This window comes from Pinus tabuliformis, chromosome 9 (genome assembly GCF_031772625.1).
Source record: "Pinus tabuliformis cultivar Carrire ecotype Pingquan chromosome 9, CPIR1, whole genome shotgun sequence".
Lineage (NCBI taxonomy): Eukaryota > Viridiplantae > Streptophyta > Pinopsida > Pinales > Pinaceae > Pinus > Pinus tabuliformis.
Window position 1 is genome coordinate 848,566,249 of NC_142307.1, and position 23,862 is coordinate 848,590,110.

General features: G+C 36.8%; 1 pseudogene; it reads right to left on the bottom strand.

Moving 5' to 3' along the window:
• LOC149151447 (brefeldin A-inhibited guanine nucleotide-exchange protein 5-like) overlaps positions 1–23,862 on the bottom strand; it is a 138,320-nt pseudogene that overhangs the window by 80,638 nt on the left and 33,820 nt on the right.

Consider the following 23,862-nt stretch of genomic DNA (forward strand, 5'->3'; position numbering starts at 1 on the left):
GGAAAATATCCACTAGAAGGAAGGCATTAATGCATCCTTCATCAATCTAGCACGAGTGTAACCCGTAGGCCAATAATGTAGAAGGAATCAGATGAACAAAGATGTAGTAACCCAACCGAAGCACGTTTCCAGCATACACAAGATGTAGCTAGCGCACGATAGAAACCCTCTGAACCAACCAATAATGAAAGCTGACACAGAGGCGAAGAATCCACCAATCGGGTCAAATGGAAACCAAGGCACTGCATGAATCCCAATGTGTGATAATGAAAGATGATGTCGAACAAAAGGGAAACCACCCAATCAAAGACCCATGGTACTAATCAATGCTGAGCACAAGGTGACCTATCAATAATGAAAATAGGGCCAGGGTGCGGTTCTAGACCTACCCTCAGAGAAATTTGTCGTAGTCGATAAGGACAAGACCCGCCAGTAAGAAGTCAATGGAGACCTTCTCAAACCGGCACGAGCAAAGGACCAATACAACTGATGTGATAATGAACATGACGCTGACAACCAGGGATGGATGACTGAAAAATAGGTCAAGAGACACCACAGAGAGGCCAACTCAGGCTTACTTCCCTTGAACAAAACCACGACTCAACTATGACTATGTGGCAGCATATGATAACTTTGTATAAGTTTGTCATGCAGGAGGCATAAGAAAACTCTCCATATGATTGGAAGAGGTAACCAATCAGAGGAGAAATGACTCAATAACAAGGTTAAGGATTTCCTAAGTCAAACTAAAGCCCACCTGAATGGAGGAAAGACTTTCTTTTGAGTGTTTTTTTCAAGGGCAACACGACTGACCCTAGCTGCCATCAAAATATGGAAGTAATGTCCATTTCCCACTCTTTTTGGAATATATAATTTTTTTGTCTTTTTCTTTTTAGGAAACAAAACAACTTTTTGAAGTCACAAAATTTCCACTAAAACTCAAAAGATCAATAAATAAGCATAAGGAGTCTTTTAATCTTGCAAGTTATAAACTCGAAAATGAATGAAAATTGAACAAGAAGGACTACAACCTATACAAACTGACCTAAATAGTAGAAAAATATTTCGACAAACTGACCAAAAGGCCAAGAAAGAAATAATTTCAAACTTGTCAAAAAGAAACTCTCAAAAATCAAGCAAAGAAATAAGGCCACCAAACAAGGGAAAGCAAAGTAAGAGAACTTGAAATCCGGGCTTGAAAACGAAATTTAAAACAATTTCCTATTCTAGAAGACCAGAACACTCAAGTACTTCAAAACGAAGCCTTGAACACCAAGATACAAACTACAAACTTGCTTAAGAAGCAAACCTAGGCCAAATCTTTTTAGTGAGAAAGAGATTTTGAAAAAGAAAGCTTGCAAGAAAAATAGATTCTCCAGATAGCAGATGACCATACAACAATAGAAATCACCAGGCTACAAACCTAACTGGGCAGAAAGATTTGAAAAAATCATCCAAAATTTTTGGATACGTGACTGTGTAAAAACACAGAAGTGTGCACATGTGTTTCTAATATAGGAAACTCGATTATACGTGAGTCTGCTTTACAGAAACCTGCGTGTATATGCTACTGTAAACAAAGTAAAAAGCATATACAAAGCTTTATAAGGAAAAAAAGACAAGGTCTGATCAAGAAGATCAGACTTGATGCCTAGGACACTAATGGACCAAACAATACTGCAAAAGCAAGCAATCAAGAAATCGATCCCTGATTGAGAACTAATAACCCAAACCAGGAATAACAATATTGTTATCCCCAGTGAAGTCGCCAATTCTGTTACGGGTGAAACCACCCTAGGGCTTTGGGTTGAAAACCCCGACAGAGCGGAGGGAAAACCTCAAAAAGAAATGCTCAAACAATCATTAAACATCCTTAATCTACTAAATCGCGTAGGAGTGTCCTTACCTGATGTCCTTCGTTTGGGTAGATCCCGCAGGGTGCAAACCCTCAGCTTCTCCCAATGTTCTTGAAACCTGAAAATTATTCAAATAGAACATACACGATAGTAGAAACATAAAGGATATACATGATGTTAACTTTAAATCATATAAATGAATGACTAATTATACATCAATAAAGATTCATAAATTAATTACAACACAACTTTGATGCATAAACACATTTCATGTCAGAAACAGAACAACATTCCTTTTTATTGAATTAAGCTATAGATAATGTGGATAAATACAACCTGAGTCCTTCTCTGGCTCGAAGTGGAACCATCCTCTGGATTTGTCCTTTCTTGGCCTTCAACAATCTTACTCCATCACCAACACAAAGATATCTCAAGCAAGATGGGGGATATCTATAATTGAGGAAACAAGGGTTTCCTGAAGCTTTGGGGAGTGCAGGAGGCACAGGGATTCTTCAGACTTGATCAGGGATAATATCACTATAGTATCAATATCTCATAATTTTCTCTCCTAAGGCCTTCCCATGGAGGTTTATTTATACCTCTCCAAATTAGTTTTTTCAGTTGGGAAACAGTTGGGCCACGGGCAATACGAGGTGAGTAACAAGTGAAACCCATGAACTCCACCCGAAATTAAGGAAATTTAATTTTTTTTAAGTGTTTTAACATATGTATGCAGGGTATATGTTGACCCACGAGTACATGCTTTTATCACAGGGAAAAGTAGCGTATAGGGAATAAAACATTGTTTTTTAAGATTTTGGACCAAGTCTGGAAGGAAGGATTGCCCTAGGCCCTAAACAGAGCATCAGATCTACCAAGAGTGGTAAATGGTGCTATAACACTAAGTCATATATGAATCATTTCTATCTTATATCTTTATTCTGTATTTTTGGCCCTAGGATAAGGCTCCACAGCTGAGTGCATGGAGACCTTGAAGAGTTTGTAGCTGACTGTGCATACCACTTGCAACTGGGTGCACAGTTCGAGAAGTTGTATGAATTGAAAGATCTATGTTAATAAAAAAATAAGTCTTACATATTTGTGTTCATTATATGCATTTATACATACTGTTATGCATGCTTTCTACTGAATTATGTAAAAGAATACATGTTATACTATTCTATGATATGTTATGTGATAAAGTGTGAATCTTTGAAGTAAATCATCAACGTGAATTTATTTATGTATGCGAAGTTGTATATAGTTACAAAACACAAATAAATACATGGATGCCACAGTGCACATATCCCTCTGGCTATAGAAACTTGGTTTTGCAACCTCACATAACCACTTTGGGTGAGACTGTGATATGCTTGCAGGTCGTTACCGAAAGGGCCAGTGGTTGAGTGTTTTGTTGGTGTGCAGTACACTCTAAACCTGGGTCAATCCCCCTTAAGACAACACCTATGATGAATATGTCATCCACATATAATAGAATAATGATGGGCTCATTATTGATGACCTAGATGTAGAGATTAGGATCAACACAACTCTGTGCGAACCTAATTCTAAGGAGATATGCATCCATTCTTGCATACCATTCCCTAGGTGCTTGCTTCAAACCATATAAGGCCTTCTTGAGTCTACAAACATGGGAGTCCGTGTTATTAAGTTCAAAGCCTTAGGGTTGTTCAATATACACTTCCTCATCAATGGTCCCATTCAGAAATGCAGTCTTCACATCCATTTGATGGATATTCCAACCTATCATAGCACCCAATGAAACTAAGGATCTAATGGTAGTGTACCTTACTATGGGTGCAAAGGTTTCTTCATAATCAATGCCTTCCTTTTGAGAGAAACCCCTTGCAACAAATATAGTTTTGTACTTGTCTATACTTCCGTCAATAACAAGTTTGATCTTATAGATCCATTTGGATGTGACAATTGATTTTTCACTAGGTCTAGGAATGATTTCCCAAACCCCATTCTTCATAATGGATTGATACTCTTCCTGCATCACTTTCTTCCAAACCTCTTAATGAGCAGCTTCCTTGAATGTAGATGGTTCAACTTCAATTAACTTTTTCATATATGCAGCATGACTAGAAGATCTCTTCGGTCTTTTACTTTTCCTGAAGGTTCCTTTTGTAGCTTCATGTCATTCACCATCTTCTAATGTAGCTTTTAACCAATTTGGTATTTTCCTTGTTATTGGGATGACCACAGATTGAATAGGCTCACTTGGTCCTTCTTCTTCTTATTTATTTGTAGTAGGGTTTTCATGATGATTTTCTTCTTCTTCAAATATTGGAACTTCTTCGTCATCAGAATCAATAGGAATATCCTTTGATTTATTGTAGGCTTGATTTTCATCGAATATGACATCTCTGATTACTTCAGTATGCCTTCCTTCCTTAATGTAGATTCTATATGCTTTTGTGGAGAGACTATATCAAATGAATATTCCCATGGTACTTGTGGAATCCAACTTCTTTCGCTTGTCCTTTGGAACATGGATGCATGTTGGACTTCCAAATAGTCATAGGTGATCCACACTTGGTTTCTTTCCCGTGAATACTTCTTCGGGTGTTCTATTATTAATACTTCTATGAGGACTTCTATTTTGAATGTACATGGATATCATTGCTGCTTCTCCCCATAAGAATTTTGGTAGGTCTTGATCAAGGATCATTGTTTGAATGCCTTCTTCAATTGACCTATGCTTCCTTTCAGCCACTCCATTTTGTTTGGGATAATAGGGAACAATGAGCTCCCTCTTAATCCATACTTACCTACAATATGCAATCAATTCCTTAGAAGTGTATTCCCCACCATTGTCAGTCCTTAGAGTTTTTATCTTTCTTTTGGTTAGGGTTTCTACTTCGGATTTAAACTCTTTGAACTTTTAAAATACTTCATCTTTCATTTTGAGAAGGTAGACACATGTCTTTCTAGAATTGTCATCAATAAATGTTAGATAGTATAGATGACCTTCAAGTGATGTGTCAGACATGGGCCTACATACATCAGAATGAATGAGGTCTAATATATATTTAGACCTAGTTTCACTATTCAGAAATGGAGTTCTTGTATGTTTTCCCAAATAGCATCGCTTGCACACACCTTCATGATCTAAATTCATATTGGGGATGCCATGAACCAATTGATTAAGAGTAGGGATAACCTTGTAATGAATATGACCATACCTCCTATGACATAGCTCAAGGGGATTGATCTCCATGTGAACCAAAGTTTGAGGAGGTGGTGTAATAACTCTATAAAGGCTTCCTTCACGAACTCCAATAACCATAGCTTTATCAATGCTAGAGTCTATTCACCAAACCAATAATTTTCCATAAACAAAATAAAATATATCCCCTTTGTATTCTAAACAAGAAATAGAAAGAAAATTCTTTTTCAAACCTGGAACATATAGTATGTTGTTGAGGTGCAACTTCGATCCATTTTCTAGCTTCAATGATGTTGATCCTAGGCCTCTAACACAATAGCTTTTTTTGTCACCCAATTCTACTAAATGAGAATATGGCTCCTTTGATAGTGTATTAAGTTTTTTACTTTCTCCTGTTATGTGCCTTGATGCTCCACTATCAATGATCCATGCATTGTCATCACTAAGAGAACCTGTAAGGGGAGCCAAGAACCCTTGACTTTTGACCTTGTTGAATAAGTAGTGGATGACCTTCTTGACCCAGCTTCCAACATTGTTCATACCCATTCTCAAATAGTTTATCAAAGAGGGAGAATCCATGTTCATTCCTTTTGAGCCAACAAAGTGATCTTCAACCTTTCTTGACCTTAGCTCTAATACCATTTTGACAAATCAATGCAAGTAGATTAGGGTTTGATTCCTCTTTCTTGATAATTACACCTGAGCTATGTTGGCTTATTTTAATTCTTTATTATCATATGTTTCATAAAGAAATTACCATATTATGTGAGTATGAAGATCACAAAAACACAAGACACAAGATGTAGGCATTATGCTAGGGAGAAACCCCTCTCAAGGGGAAAAGCTAGTAAAAAATTATCTTCCTTCAATAGTTTTCTTTGAGACTCTTCAACCTAGACAAAGACCAAGCCCTTCCTCCACACCAAGTCAACCATTCCATATCTTCGACCCCTTCCCAACATCATTTCCACCCCAAAATCTTCAACTATGCAACAATGTATGGTAATAGGGAACGATTGGTAGTAGCAACACTTGGAAGACTTCAATATCCCAAATCAGGGCACAAAAGAGAGAGAGAATAACACCAAAAATTTGATTTCTTCCTTCTCCTTAGCCATGACCCAACTCACACTTTTTTTTACTTCCTTGACCTACTTCGCACTTTTCCCAGCTGCATTAGAGACATTGAACTTGCTTGAGATGAGATTCTCCAAATGAATTTGATCTAGTTCTATTTATGGGCTCCAGGTGAGGTTGAATTGAAGTCCCTTAGGATGACTTTATCTCCTTTGGGCTGACTTGGTGTGGAGGTTACATAAATCATATTTGACTCAATAATAAACCTTTGTACATGATTCCAAAGCCCAAGAAGCATCTCTTTAAATGTAAAATGACTCTATTGACTCAATATTAATCCTAGGAGTCCACAATGGGGACTTTGACTAATATAATAATGACCCAAGCATGAAACCCATGCTTTAATAAGTCATTGATAAAAAATAAAAATTATTTTCTTTATTCTTTTCACAAGTACAATACATTATGACTCAAATACATTAATCAAGATCGAATATAGTTTCATTTTCCAACAATATTTAGACAAATTATTACTAATGAAATAAATGGCATAAGGCAACTTACCCTATACTTGTCCCAAGGCTCCCCCACAGTTTTGTCTAAGGCATCAGTATGGATATGGAAAGGTAATGCCCAATTGGGACCCCTCAAGATGGGTGCAGTGGTCAGCTTTTCTTTCAACACATCAAGGGCCTTTTGACAATTGTTGGTCCAACAGAAATCTAAATCCTTGGCCAATAAACCAAACAAAGGTGAATCCACTTTACTAAAGTCTTTGATGACTATCCTATAATACCCAGATAGTCCCAAGAAACTCCTGACATCTCTTTTCTTTTGAGGGGTAGGGACCCTTTTGATGATGGCAATTTTGTTTGGGTCAACCTGTATCCCTTCTGTGGATATGGAATGGCCAAGGACAATCCCCTTATTCATCAAGAACTCACATTCCTCAGGGCTTAGAGAGAGGTTCATTTCAATTCACTTCTTCAAGACCTTGCACATATTGGAGAGAGAGTCATGGAAGTCACACCCATAAGGAGTGAAATCATCCATGTATATTTCAATAGAGTCATGAACCAATTCAACAAAAATACTCAAAAATGCCCTCTGAAAAGTAGCAGGGGCATTGCACAAACCAAATGGAAGAAATATATAAGAAAAGGTACCCCAAGGACATGTGAATGTGATATTATCTTGGCCTTTGGGGTTGATTTGGATTTGATTGTATCAACTAAATCCATCCAGGAAGGAGAATAATTTCTTCCTTGCAAGGTCATCTAGGACTTGGTCAATGAAGGGCAAGGGAAAATGGTCCTTCTTTATAGCCTTATTGAGTTCCTGGTAAGCCACATAGATTCTCCACTTCCCATTCTCATTAAGAACTAACATAAGAGGTGACACCCACTCACTATCTGAAATGGGGTATATGAACCCTTCATCCAATAGTTTTTGTAGTCCTCTTTCATAATGTCCTTAAGAGCTGGGTTCATCCTTCTTTGGGGTTGGTGCACAGGCTTGCAACCCTCCTTGATGTAAATATAGTTATTAAAAACTGAGGTATGCACACCTTTCATTTCCTTATACTCCCAAGAAAAATCATCCAATTGCTGCCTCAACACTTTACATAATTTTTCTTCTTGTTTGGTCGAGAGAGAAGGGTTGACATTTAAGGTTCTTTATGGCCCAAACTCTACAATCTTGACATGGTCTGGACTTGAGTCAATAGGGCATAAGTCATCCCAAGGATTACTCTCAAATTCTTTCATCAACTTATCAATTGGTATGGGAGTGGGAGGTTGATTCTAAAGGATAGGATCAATGAGGCCATATCCATTGGGTTTCCCCCCTCCTGTAATGGTATATAGAGTGTAGATTGGGTGGGGGATGGTGTGATACAATTCATATTCTTCCTTCTCTTCTAACCATAATGGTAAGTCGTGCTCAATGGAATATGGCCTCATTGAGCATATAGGATGAGCAGGAGCGTATAATACCAACTGTTTAGACAAATATCCATTCTTAATGGTCATGTTCATAGCCCTACAACTAATGTAAGCATCAACAGTGGCTAACCATGGCCTTCTCAAGATGAGAGGATAGACATTAAACTTGGTTTTGGGTTGGAGAACCAGGAAATCAGTAGGATACTCCCAAGATTCAATTTAGACCATAACATCTTCATCAACTCCCTCGGGAGCTAATGTGGATTTGCTTACAAGCTGTAGCGTTGAGGTGGTCTTTCTCAAAGCCCCTTGTAGATTTAGCTTTAGAATTGTTTCCTTAGTCATCACATTGATTGCAGCCCAAGATCAATCAGTGTATTAGGGACCATATGGCCACCAATGTGCACATATACTATAGGGCTTCCAAGGTTTAGTTATTTCATGAATATCACCCTCCCAAGCATCAAATAAGATAATTTCCCATCAACATTTATGGTGGGGGTGTCTCTTTTTCTTCTCCCAGTATTTTTGAGACATTTATCCTTGATGAGATTATTATAGGCGGGAACATCCTTAATATCCTGGAGAACAGGTATCTTAACACAAAAATTCTTCCATTCTTCTAGAGTTCAACCTCTTCTAGGGCGTGTTGGGTAGGGAGGATCAACCTCTTAGGAAAAGGAGGTGGATTGAATTGAGGAGCACTCTCTTCCTTCTCTTATTCAATCTCTTCAGGTGGAGAAGGTGGGTGGTTATCTAGAAGCACTCTTCCAAACCTAAGGTTGATCTCCTGGATTTCCACAACATAAGCAGGATAAGATGACTCTCCATTGTAGACCTATTGTTCTTACTTGTTGTTTAGGATCGGATTGGGTTGAGTAGGCATTTGAGGTTTCTTAGGTGGAGTAGGATGAGTGAGTTGTTGTTGAGGTTGGGGTGGAGGTAGTAAATTTGTAGGCAAGTTAACTTGAGGCCTCCACACTTTTGATGGGTTTCCCCATTGAGAAGATTGGGGTGGATATGGCTTAAAAGAATGGTTGACAAGTTGAGGAGGATATGAAGGAGCATAAGGCCAAGAAGGATGTGTGGACCATGATGGATGAGTGGAAGAGTACCAAGGTTGCAAGGGTACATTCTGATTTTGATTATAATAAGAGTAGTGTGTACCTTGCATGCCTTGTTGATATGGCTGAGGTCCTTGAGGTATTCTTTGATTGATGAAGCAAAGTTTCTCTGACCCCTCTTTTCCCCTTGATATACAACTTTTAGTCCTAGAAAAGAAGGGCATTTGCCTATTGCATGATTTTCTTCACAGACGAGGTAGACCACTATGACATTCAATGGGCACTCATTCCTAGGATGTCCTTTGGTGCATCTAGGGAAGAAAATGGTTAGTGTCTTTTTTTTTTCCTCCTATTTTCTTTTGATTTGCATTGTATCCAATTGAAATGTAAAGATATGCAACATTTCACTCTTGAAATACTCCATCATTTTATCTATCTCATTCTTAATGGATGTTGTGGAGAGAAAGGAACTGACCAAGCCTTGACTAGCCCTACCCTTCTTCCTGAAAGTCCTAGAGTGATTATTGAACAAAGTTTCGATGTCATCATAGGATAACTGATGGATATTTCCTGCAGATAGCATGTTAAGGGTTACCAACATATCCTCCCTGATCTCTCAAAGAAGAACTAGCTTGAGTGATTCAGGATCAAGGTTATAGTGGGCTCTCCTATAGCTGAGTTGAAATATCTCCTCATAGTCTTCTAGGGATTCATCAGGTCCAAGTGTCATTCGAAATATTTCTTCCTTGGTTTATTTGGACCTACAGTAGTCCCTGTACTTGTTATTGAAGGCATGTTTCATTTGGTCCCAGGTAGTGATGCTACCCCCAGGTAGACCCATAAACCAACACAAGACTGCATATTTAAGGGTAGAGGGGAATAAATTCATCTTTTTCTCATCAGAGGAATAGTCATAGGTCCTACATACAATAGAAAATTCAAACATGAAGGTGTTAGGATCCTCAGAAGTTAATCCATGGAAGTGTGGAAGGGTAGTAGGGCCTATATTCTTCATTCTAGACTCTCCATTGGTCTCTCTGATAGGGAAAACCTCATTGTCACTACTTTCAGCCATAGTTTGGGTAGGTGAAGTGGGTTCTTCTTCTTACTAAATAGGTTCTTCAAAAATTTCAATTTTCTCACCTAGAGGGTCTTCTAACTACCTTTTAGTCAGATATGGAAGCTCACAGTCATCGAAGAAGAGTGAAGGTTGATGTTATGAAACCAGCTCACAAAAAGATAGAAAAGAGAGATCCACGCCTTAGAATTCAACCTCTTCGAGGGGGAAACCTCCTTTACATTACATAAATGAAAAATTCTTGGATGATACAAATGACAAAACCTCCTTTCTATATATAGGAGTCTAAGGAGTCACAATATAAGTCAGCCGACCTAATAATAATAATATAAAGCCACAAAAATAACAATAGAGGGATTCTAAGGGGCACATAAATAACAATATGGGGGTAATAGGGGCACAAAAATATAAATAGGGGTATAACTACAATAGTAATGGGGTAATCACTAGTATTATAGGGACCCAACATGCCCCTCTCCTTCAAAAAAGTGTTGTCCTCAACGCTTGAGCAGTTCTGGATACTTCTGCACAAAATTCTGATCCTCCCATGTGGAATCTTCAGCGGATAAGTTCTTCCACTTGATAAGATACTCTGAAATTGATCGATTTCGTAGCTGTCGAGTTCTTGTTTCTGTGATTGCTTCCGGTTCCAATATAATTTTTCCTTCCTCGTCAAGTTCTGGCAATATTGTTTGAATTGGGAGCTTGTCACCTATAACCTTCTTTAAACATGAAACATGGAAAACTGGGTGCAATCGAGAAGCTGCAGGAAGCTCCAATTTGTATGCCATAGTACCAATCTTTTCCAACACCTTGTACGGACCATAATACTTTGGTGATAATTTATTATCCTTCTTAGCTTGCTTTAGGGACATTTGCTTATATGGTTGTAGCCGTAGGAATACCCAATCACCTACATCAAAACTTCTTTCACTGCGATGTTGATCTGCCTGTTGTTTCATTCTATTTTGTGCCAACACGAGGTTATCCTTTAAGAGTTGGAGGACTTGTTGTTGATGTTCGATGTGATGTTCCACTGCCTGAACCTTAGAATTTTCTCTTAAATATGATGTGATGGATGGTGGTTGATACCCATAAAGTGCCATAAATGGGGTCATTTTTGTTGCTGTATGGAAGGAAGTGTTATACCACCATTCAGCCAGAGGCAACCATTTGACCCATTGTGTCTGTTTATCAGATACAAAGCAACGAAGATATCCTTCCAAACATTTGTTTACTATCTCAGTTTGCCCATCAGATTGAGGATGATAAGATGAGCTATGAGCTAACTGAGTACCAAGACAAGAAAATAATTCTGTCCAAAAATTTCCAGTGAAAATGGGATCTCTGTCACTTACAATAATCTTTGGGTTTCCATGTAGCTTTTGAACTGTTTCCATAAATGCAGTAGAAACTGTACTGGCTTTAAATGGATGTGATAATGCACAAAAGTGTGCATACTTGGTAAGTCTGTCAACTACCACCATGATGACACTCTTTCCCTCAGACTTGGGTAAACCTGTGATAAAATCCATTGAAACCTCCTCCCAACGTTGGCTTGGAATGGATAAAGGTTGTAATAGACCCGGTGTCTTAATTGTTTCAACTTTATTTTGCTGGCAAACCAAACATTCCGCCACAAACTTTTGAATATCTGATTTAAGGCCATCCCAAAAAAATTCCTTCTTAACCCTGTGGTAAGTTTTTAAAAATCCTGAGTGCCCTCCTAAGGGAGAAGTGTGCAATTCCATAAGAATCTTTTGTTTTAGCTGGGAATTCTTACAGAGGTATAAGCGATCTTTGTACCATAACGAATCATTTTGCCAGCTAAATGTATCAGAAGTACTGGAATCTTGTTGTAGCTTTTGAATAAGTGCCCACACTTCTTCGTCATTCTTCCATTCCTCCCTTGCTTCGTTTATCCAATCTGGTTGGATAATAGAAATGGCACACAACAATGCTTCCACATCCTCATCCTTTCTTGAGAGTGCATCTGCCACCACATTTTGCTTCCCTTTTTTGTAGATGATTTCAAAGTCATAACCCAACATCTTTGTGACCCACTTTTGTTGCTCTTCAGAGGATAATCTTTGTTCTAAAAAGTATTTAAGGCTATCATGATCCGTTTTTACCTTGAAGTGTCTTCCCATTAGGTAGGGTCGCCATTTCTTAAGTGCATGGAGTATTGCCAACATTTCCTTCTCATAAATAGCTTTGCTTAAAAACTTTCCCTTGATTGGACGACTTTCAAAAGCAATGGGTCTTTCATCTTGCATTAGAACAGCACCAATTCCATTTCCTGAAGCATCACATTCCACAATAAAGGTTTTTGTGAAGTCCGGTGTAGCTAAGACCGGTGCTTGGCACATTGCCTCTTTAAGATGTTCAAAGGCCTTTGTTGCTTCCGAAGTCCATGAAAATGAATCTTTCTTCAATAATGTTGTTAGAGGTGCTGCTATTCTCCCATAATTCTTAACAAACTTGCGATAATACCCTGTCAACCCAAGAAATCCTCGCAGATGCTTTATGGATGTGGGGATTTTCCATTCCTTAATGGCTTTAATTTTGCTAGGGTCTACCTTAACTCCTTCATGAGATACAATATGACCCAAATATTCCACCTCCTGGACTCCAAAGAAACATTTGGATCTTTTTGCATATAATTGTTTCTCCTCCAATAGTTGTAGCACCCTGTCAACATGTTCAACATGATCCTTCCAAGACTTGCTGTAGATTAGTATATCATCAAAAAATACTAACACAAATTTTCTAAGGAATGGTTTGAAAATTGAATTCATCAAACCTTGAAATGTTGAAGGTGCATTGGTAAGGCCAAAAGGCATGACCAAAAATTCATAATGACCCTCATGAGTTCTAAATGTTGTTTTCGGAATGTCTTCAATCTTCATTCTGATTTGATGATATCCCGAACGAAGATCCAACTTGGTGAAGTAAATTGATCCATGCAATTCATCCAGTAATTCATCAATAACAGGAATGGGGAACTTATCTTTAATAGTGAGCTTGTTGAGCTCCCTATAATCTGGACACATGCGCCATGATCCATCCTTCTTGTGCACCAATACTACTGGAGCTGAGAAAGAACTTTGACTCGGTTGAATTATACCAGCCTCTAGCATTTCTGCAACCATACGTTCAATTTCACTTTTTTGGACATATGGATATCTGTACGGCCTGATGTTTGGAGGAACACTTCCTGGAATCAGATGAATAGCATGATCATGATCACGCATAGGTGGGAGACCTTTGGGAGTCTCAAATACCTTGGAATGATTGTCCAGGACTTTTTGGAGATCTGGAGAAATAGATGATTCCAATGTGGAAACATCTAGCGAACATAATTGTGCAATTACACCTCTTTGCTCCTTTTTTAGAAGCTTTGTCATTCCATTAGAGCTGATTATCTTTCCTGGTTTCCCTGCAATACCCCTTAATTCAACTTCCTTTCCTTCCACAGAAAATTTCATGAAAAGTTCTTGAAAATTAAAAGCTATTGTACCCAAGGATTGTAGCCATTGGACTCCTAGTACAACATCAACACCTCCCATTGGAATGGAAAGCATTGGGCTAGTCAATACATATTCTCCCATGGATAGCTTGATATTATGGCACTTTCCAGAACAATTTATTGTTCCTCCATTTGCAATCATCACTTGACACTCTGGTGCTGGATATAGGAAGCAATTCAATTCTTTTGCTACCCTACAATGAATAAAATTGTGGGTGCTTCCTGAATCAATCAACACTATTACCTTTTTCTTCTTGATTTGTCCTTCTATCTTGATGGTTTGAGGAGTGGTAATTCCCGCCAATGCATTACAAGATATGGTCGGATTTATTTGTTCTTCATCTAGGCTTTGTTCCTGGAATATATCCTCTTCTTTTGACCTTTCTTGCTCCTTTTCTTCTTCCTCTTCACAATCTATGTAGAATAATTTCTTCTCAGCACACTTATGACCTTTTGTGTATTTGCTATCACAATTGTAACAAAGCCCTTTTGCTCTTTTTTCTTCCAATTTTTGTGGTGTCAACCTTGTAGGTTGTGGAAGACTATGGGCAACAACACTTCCGTCTTTATAGTTGTGAATGGTATGCTTCCTAGTTGCCATAATTTTGCTTTCCATTTTTCTTGCTAACCTGAATGCCTTCTCTAATGAATCAGGTTCCCAAAGGCGCACATCATGTTGGATATTATCCTTTAAAGACCCTATGAACACATCAATCCTATGCTCCTCTGGAATATCTTTTACCCTTATGTTCAATTTTTGGAACTCCTCAATGTGCTCCATTATTGAACCCTTTTGTTTGAGACTTATCAATTGGCTAAAAAAAGTGTTGCTTTTTGTATCCTCATAATGTGCTATCAATTCTTCCGTAAAAATTGCCCAAGTGATAAATTGTTTACGAGAACAAAGCCATTGATACCATACAAACTGATTTGGTTCCAAATATAAAGTTGCCATACGTACCTTTTGTGTGTTTTGCACATTATTGAGATCGAAGAATTGCTCCATCTGTAATATCCATGTGGCGGGATCCTTGCCATCAAACTTCCTCATATCGATTTTTGGAACATGGTGAGTCTTTGATCCAACATTAGAGTCTATGGAATCATGATTAACATTTCTTTTGTTCTCATCATGAGTTTCCTTTACTACCTTTTCACCATTAGTGACCCTTTCTTGTAGCAACTTCTTCAATTCTTCCATGTTTGTATTCAAATCTATCTTCAAATTTGCCATCGAATCCTCCATCTTAGCTTCCATGCCCTTTATCTTAGATTCCACTCCATTTACCTTAGATTCCACGCCACTTATCTTAGCTTCTGTTAGCTTTTGTGAGCGTGACATTTGTTGCACTTGTTCTTGTAATTTTGATATATCATGTAGCATTTCTTCCTCTTCTTCATGAGTCATGCTAGAGCTTTCAGGTTCCTTACTAGGTGTTTGCATTTTCTTTCCTCGGGGCATCAGTTACCGATAATAATGCTTTACTATGCCCTTTGAATTCCGTTAAACCAAGCTTACACAAAAAAAAAAAAAAAACTACACACCTTTTTTCACTTTATAGAAGCCTGATATTGAATCTGATGTATCTCTGTAATTTCGGATCATCCAATTCTGAAATTGCTACCTATAGTAGCCTTCTACGTCCTCTTTCCAATGCCACAAGTCTGAGCCAAATTGGATTCTCCAAGGAAGAGTTATGTGAAATCTCCCACAGTGACTTGCTTTTAGACTGGTTCAGTAGAGCGAAGTTGTACGACGTGCCACGAGTCCCTGTTTCAACCTTTGAATCTGAAACACACATACAAGAAACTACAGTCCGTCCTCTTTCTGTACCTTCTTACGAAATTTCAATCCGATCCTCAGAGAGAAAGTTATGACGATTTTCCTCAGGTCACCTGTTTTGAATGTAATTCAGGAGTTTGCAAAAAGACCAACTTCCTCAGATCATATCTCCACAAATATTGCGCGAAAAGCTCTGAAATTCGGACCCAAGGTTCAGTGAGATTTCTTCTCAAATGGGTTTTTTTTGCGACTTCTGAAACGTCACAAAAAAAAAGTTATAGCAAAAATGCCACGATGACCTGTTTGGAGCAGCGAAACCCTAGAATCCAAAGCTCTGATACCAAATGTTATGAAACCAGCTCACAAAAAGAGAGAAAAGAGAGATCCACGCCTTAGAATTCAGCCTCTTCAAGGGGGCAACCTCCTTTACATTACATAAATGAACAATTCTTGGATGATACAAATGACAAAACCTCCTTTCTATATATAGGAGTCTAAGGAGTCACAATATAATCCAGCCGACCTAATAATAATAATATAAAGCCACAAAAATAACAATAGGGGGATTCTAAGGGGCACAGAAATAACAATATGGGGGTAATAGGGGCACAACAATATAAATAGGGGTATAACTACAATAGTAATGGGGTAATCACTAGTATTATAGGGACCCAACAGTTGACTATTTGATGGTGTGGGAGTTTTTGGTAGAATTTCCCTTGATTATCCATACTCCTACGAGGAATGAAAGAAATATTTTTTATTTTGTTTTACTTTTTCAAAAATTGTATTGAAAACAAAAAACAATTTTTAAGCAAAAACAACATCTACCTAGACACCTCCTCGGAAATAGTGCCAAAATGTGGTGAGCCCTGGTATTGCACCAAGAATGTTGCAACTCCCAAGGGATCCTAAACTCAAATTATCAACCTGGGGTTTGTACAAACTTCGAGGTGACAGTGCTATATGCACAACAGATAGGATTCCACTCATGCCACTGTCAATTATGAAATTAGATCAAAAGTGCTCAAAGACCGTTCCTCCTACTGAATTAGTGTGAATTCCTGCTAATAAAGGTACAATTGGAAATTACTTCTAGCTATGAAAGTGGAAATTCCATTGACTAAACTTGCAAAGGATAACTAATCACCTCGTGAAAAGACAAAGGCTAATCTACTTGCAGAAAGAAACTATTTTATCTTGCAAAATCCATCAAACTACCAAATCTACATGCAGAAAGGAAACTATTTTGTGTTGCATAATTCATTAAACTATAAATAAAAATTGCATGTACCATATACCTAGTTCACACTTGCTTGTAAATCGTTAAGCTACTTGCATCATACTTGTGAAAAAAAACTAACTCTACTATGTTTTTGCAGTGAAGAAAAGGAATGGTTGGACTGGTCTAGGAGCTTCCCCTAATCATAAAATCGTAGTTGGGGGTCATCATTCATCTATAATACATCAAAGTTGCAGTGGGGATCAAAACTGATGAAGGAAAGTGATGCTACAGGTTTGCTACAAGTGATTACTATAGGAGGCTTGTAATGCTACAGGAAGGCTTGTACTGTTACAGGAGGGCATCCGAGTGGTTATAGAAGGTGAAAATGTTGTCTTGATGGTATGGAGAGGTGGATGGAAGTTGAAGAAAATGGTGGGAGGTTGGTTTGAGTTCCTAGCCAAGCTCAGGACTGCTTAGAGGCCTATCTTTCACTAGATGAGTGCTCTTGGTATACTAATAAAAATGACTTATAAAACAGGGTTTTGGGACAAAATTTGGAAGTGGAAAGAGAAGATGAAGGAGCTCAAGATGGAAGTGGTAAAGGTGCCCTTCCCTATAGATAAAAGAAACCTGAAATCAGTCACATGCATGCATCCATTTATCATTAACAAAATGAAATAACTTATGATGGAAAAGATGAGTTGAATTTAAATAACATCTAATTTATGCCATAAAACTAATATAATCACTAAAATGAATTCTAAGCTACAGAAAGAAAATGTAAAACAGGAAAAATAACACTAATCTGTTTCCAAAAAATCATAAAAACAATATTTTTGGATTGTGGTTGTGAATCCTTCCACTCATTCTCCCACAAGAGAGGTGATGTAGAGGCTACAACCACGGGATTTGATAGATTAATCTCTACTGAAATGCAAGAAACTATGAACTGCTTGGAAACAAGAAGTAACATAAGTACAAGAAGAGCGACCAAAGCATCTGGGTTGGGCCCCAACCCAAGGGGCTCATCCCTCTAAAACTAACTCAACTACAGCTTAAAATCTAACTTCTCATTATCAAAAAGTGTAGGTCTAATACATCACATAAAAGTTTGAAGTAATAATATCAAGCTTGAAGCTTAATAGCTACACCTAGCTTAACAAAAACTTCAAATCCTAATGAGCTCTTCTTCTAGTTTATTTATAGAAAAGGGAAGTTTAAGAAACTCCCTTGAAATTAGGAGTGGTTCCCTCCTTGATCTCGAAAATGGTGGATCTTATCCCTCTTGGTCTTCACTTGGACTAGGAGTCACTAAGCTACCAATGAATTTGAACTGGTGAGAGAGGATATTGTGATCCCAAGCCAAGTTTAGGGAGTTAAGGAGGTGGACAAACCCCCTAGATTCTCTCCTAGCTTTCTCCATCAAGTCCCTGCATAGTAATAGCCTAAAAAATGGTTCATTTCCTGCAGTTAAACCACATTAGGCCACATACTATGAAAACAAATTTAAGTCCTCTTACTAAGCATAATATAACAAAAACTGTGAATTAATGTAAGAGAAGGATAGCTTTAAGGCTGAAGGATGGCATAATGATCTTCAAATTGCAACTATTGATGGGACTCATAATAACCTAATTAAAGTGTTCTAACACCACTTGCTCTATGTTCTGAAATGCACTTTCAGCAATAGATTTTGTTTCATTATCAACAAAAGCCGTAAATATCCTAAACACACTTCTCCATCCATTTTTTATGCTCCTAACCTTGATTTCATCATCAAGTTGTCTTAGAAAATCAACTACATACATAGAAATATTCTCATCATGATGGATTCTTGCTCAGATAAAGTGATGTGAGAGGATTGACCATATTCTAGCCCAAACCATGTGTATCTGGGCCATGTTGTGGTAACATAACTAAACAAGTTTTATTTTTCCTAGATTAAAATGCGGGTAGGTGTATGTTTTAGGTCATTAGTAGAGACACCACATAAGGCTGTGAAAATCTCCACAATTGCATCACTTAGTAACTTTACACTGTTCACAAATACTTGTTCAATTAGATTTCTAGTAAGTTCTTTTAGTGATTAAAGAAAATCATCCCTCGATAGTTGAATTGGACCATGCATAACCATTGCAATAATAGATGGTGTTATCATATTATAATCAAGCCTTGAAACACATTCCATGACAACATTCAAAGTATCTTGCAATGCATAATTAATCTTAGTGTCCCTCAATATCAACAAGGTCTGTAAAGCCTCTACATTTTTTCTCTACATCTCCTTTGGTGCATGGAAAAATATAAATCTTACTAGAGATGTCAAAAAAACATATCTCATGGTATACATGGTAAGTACACTTGTAATATGCATTCCTAATCTAAATTCCTCCATAGAAATAAGAACCTTAGGTATTCTCAACACTACTAATATGATTGAGTTTGATCTAATTTATGTCATTTTACTACTCTATGGGTTTTTTCAAGCTTGTCTCTCTTAAATAAAGACTTATTTGATTGTGATCCATCTCTTTGGAAGTATTAAACTTGCCATTGTTTTGTAGCATTCGATATTACAAAGTTCAACTGATCTCAATCCATGATCTTTAATTCAATATATGAGATCCTAATATTATGCCTTCTTCTAAAGGGCTTAATGGACACTAAACAAATATTTAATTGGAATTTGTTGCAAAGAGAATTTAGTACCTTGTTAAACCTCCACAATAATTAGAAGGTAATCACTATTCTATTGCCTCATAGTTTTGGTGCTTGAAGACAAAATGTGGATATACACCAAGAATGTTTAGTTGATACTAAACCTTATGTTTCTCCAAGTAGAAACCCTACAATAACATCAATAATAAGAACCATATAGGATCATTCTTCCTAGGGTCACCTACAACTTCAAGACTTAACATACATTATTAGTGCACACCAAGGTCGTCACTCCCAAGCTCCAAGTTATAACCTTAAGAAGATTAAGGTCTTTACGTCTAGTTGGGATGCAATCTCTCTTTGAATTCCTAGTGTAATTAATCTCACTAGTATCGATGACAAGATCACATTCCATTACTAACATGATGGAAATGGTTGGTGTCTCTTATGATAATTTCTTGATCAATGATCTTAGATATGAGCTTAGTAGTAGTTTGACAATCTCCACACACATGTATATTCTTGATAATCTAGATAGGTGTCACCAGGAATTCTCTGAGTGGGTTCTTCTTACTACATTTAGGAAAAAAAATAGAAAGAGCTAAATTTTCATCTTCAATTTTCTTTTTAATCTATAAAGTATCTAATTGTAAAATGGGAGTACCAAGAAGATCAATCTTAATATTTTTTAGCAAATGTCCTAGTTGACTCTACCCTCACCACCTATTGTAGACTTGGTAGATTTATAAAAAGTATCTCTAATTTTACCCATGAGGTGTACAATAAATGGTGGTGGAGGTCTACTATTAAGTCACTCCATGATGCGAAGTTCACTGGTTCGAAACTCTGTGCCAAACTATCTAGTCATGTTAAGGGATGGTGTGGCCCAGGTTGGGTGTGATCCCCGAGTGATTTTTTCTGCTTAGATGCCCTTGGGTCATGGTTTCTAAAGCCAAAGGTTAAGCCTACTATCATCTATGGAGGACATGGATAGCCTAACAGAAAAAAATAAAAATAAAAAATTCTTTAGTTCCCTTACTAGATTTGGCTTGACCACTACCTTATCTCCTATAAATCTCATTGATTTTTTCAAACATCTCTAACTCCCATCAAATGAAGAATATTAATAGATCCATCTAAGACATCTCTTAAAAATATAGTCCTAATAGTATCTTGGTCAAGTTAGTTTTTCTTAGTTTTTTGGAGACTACAAAAAAATAAATCAAGGTAGCCTTTTAACCTTTCTAATTCCTTTTATATCATTTTAAAAATTTCTTCTATTAAATCTAAGGGTTTACAATATTCTTAGTATTTCCTAAGAAATGATTTACACATTTCATCCCATGTTTGAATTGCATTTCCTTCCAACCCCATAAATCAGAAAAAGGATGATTTATTGATTATGGTGGGAAATAGTACTAATTTTTATGCATGAGTTGAATAATCATAACTATGGCATAAGATGTCAAACTCAAAAAGAAATGAATCAATATCTTTAGTAATCATACCATGAAAATGAGGAAAAAATGGAGGGATATTCTTCATTTATATTATTGTAGTAGGGTATACAACTAGAAACCAAAAAGTTACCTCTTCTTCATCTCTTACATGTGTTTCTACATTTCCATTTTCACACACTTCACCTTCAGCTTCTACCATATTTGTGCCTTTAAACATACTATAGTTTGTCTCCAGATGTCAATATTTTGGGTCTCTAACTAGATTGTAATCCAGTTCTAGTTTTGATTTTTGACTTGGCCCACTTGTTAGCATCATTTCCACTATAGGGTCAGCTTGAAAGTTCACGATCTTCATGTTTTTTTACTGTTATATACCTTTGATATTTTTATTTTCTTACCATAGGCCTTGGATTAGTCATTAAGGTCCCACTTGCTTGTCCTCCTCTTATTGATTCTCCTTCCAGCAAGTTAGTATTTAAAGGGTCATCTTTATTAGAAAATAAATATTCTATTTTCCCTTTAAATCTACTCCTCTTATCTCTAGCCCTATTCATACAATATGGTAATTTCTTTAGAAACAAAGAGAAAACAAAATCAGTAAAGTAAAGGTGTCAAGTTGTTACAATTTAGAGAAATCTAAAGTGAGGTTGTCTTTGTGTCTTACCACCATTATCTCACTGGATCTAGAATGTTATTTAATTTTCTTAAATCGTAGAGATTAAATCATCATTCTAGGTGCATAGACTTGTGAGACACTAACATTATATGTGAAAGGTTTAGGGCATCAATGGTATTTCTAAACTATGTTATAGAATCGATACAATGCTTCAAAAACCAAAACAACCCAAAAACATTACTACAAAGGTCTCATTCACTAGATGGAATACTCAAAGAAATATTTTTTTGGGCGCAAAAGAGACTATTTCACTCAACAGTAGTCATAAGTGTTCATGCCTCTCTTATAAAGCAAGTCTCAAGTCCAATATCTAGTGGGAATTACCCTATTATATATACTATCAAAAAAGGGGAATACATCTAAATGTATAGAGAAAAATAAATCTATGAGATGTTACATCATCATGCTATCAACACAGAGCCTCTTTCACACAGGCATGTTGCAATTTTGTATTGTATTTGAACCATAGTGCTCATGAACACAATGAATTTAGAAACTAACACATTGACTATGATATCAAAGTAAAGAAACTACAGTCTAACAAGCATTTCTAAGCTATGCTATAGAGCAAGGAAAATATAACAATATGGGACAAGTTGGTGGGCCTTCCCAATTGGCATTATGTTTCCTAAGAATATATAGAATCGTGATAAATTTAAAACATATATAATCTCATACAGTAGCATCAACACTTTGTAATAAAAACGATAATGAGAGATACATAATTGTAACTTGCATTGCCCTAGTGTTCGAATCGATTTGGGTATTATAAAAACAGGTTGCATCCTAACAAACCTGACACCTTCACAACCTTTAATGATGTTTTTCACATGAGTTATGTATTTTTACAGTGCATAATATGAATAATAGGTGGAATCTGTTAGTCCCCTATTTCATGTGTTAGAATCAATGAAACGTATCATGATGAATCAAAGGTGGGAAGTCCAATGGATTCCCTGATAATTTTAAACCAAAATAAAAATGAATTGAGAACAAGATCCAATAAAATAGTATGAGAACAACATGGGTCATTGTTGTTGCTCAATCTACCCTCTTGGATGCACTATACTTGAAACCATTGACCATAGGTTTTACTGATGGAAAACACATGCCTTGTCCAACCTAGAACTACTTTGATGGACATGTAAGCATATCAATGAGTCTAAGAGGAAAACCCATGTCTTGGTTTCCCTCTATAGGTTCACAGGTATGATGATCATGGAGGTGGATTATTGGATCCCTATACAAGTTACAAGATATAACTAGTAAATCCATCATTAGTAACAAATAAAATTTTAAGCCCTTAATTCATACAAAAATGGAAAAAGAAACAATTAAACAACTTGTAGTCTCTTAAGTGACTTTTCCATTGAAAGTATGAAAAGGTGGATATTAAGGAGGTAAAAAGGAAGGCTATATATGGTCAAAATGGGGGTAAATGGTAGCGAAAATGACATCGATTTAGAGGCTTGACAATCCACCTACCATGTTAGCATGCAATTTTAGAATAGTATTAGGTTTTGTTAATATTAGGATAGAAATGCAATAGCCAATGTCCCAACTTCCCAATACCCATTTATTGCATTACCAAATACATGATACTTTATTTCCTAACACCAAATATCTTGTAGGTCGATAGCAAGAGGTCCCTGATATCCCAATTTGTAGATAACTGATCATCCAATATCCAAAATTCTGGGTCACTAGACCATTGGGAAACTAGGCCATTGGTCTACCAGGGGAAGACTAAAAGAGAACTCAACAACTCTTGCTCAATATAATTAATGGAGTATCAACTATTATAACTCTATTTTTCTCCAATTTGACATTTTGTTCACCAAGTCAACAAACCACTAGAAAATGGAAATGCCTTTGTTCATGACACTCACTCAATTAGATAATGACATCAAGTCACAAGAATAGTCTTTGTTAATCAATAAATATTTTTGGATTCATCAAGTATCGATGGTTTAAATTATGAGTTTGTCTGATATGTTACCACAACCTAATAGCATGATAAATCAATAGCCTACCATTCCATCCTTTGGAAATTAGCTCCTTTCATCTAATCTCTTTGTTACGACCCCCTCATTAGACAATATGACTAGGGGCTAGGGCAAAGGTATTTAATCATTATGGGAATTTTGAGGTAAAAAATGGGCTTAAAAATGAAATATGTACTAATAAAATCAACTTTAAAAGAACCAATAGAATTCAAGATGATGACTTCATACCTAGGGGTATAACTTTTTGGAGGAAATAGAAGAAAATTATTTTTTTGAATTGTATTTTGACATATAACCTTATAAAATTACTCAAC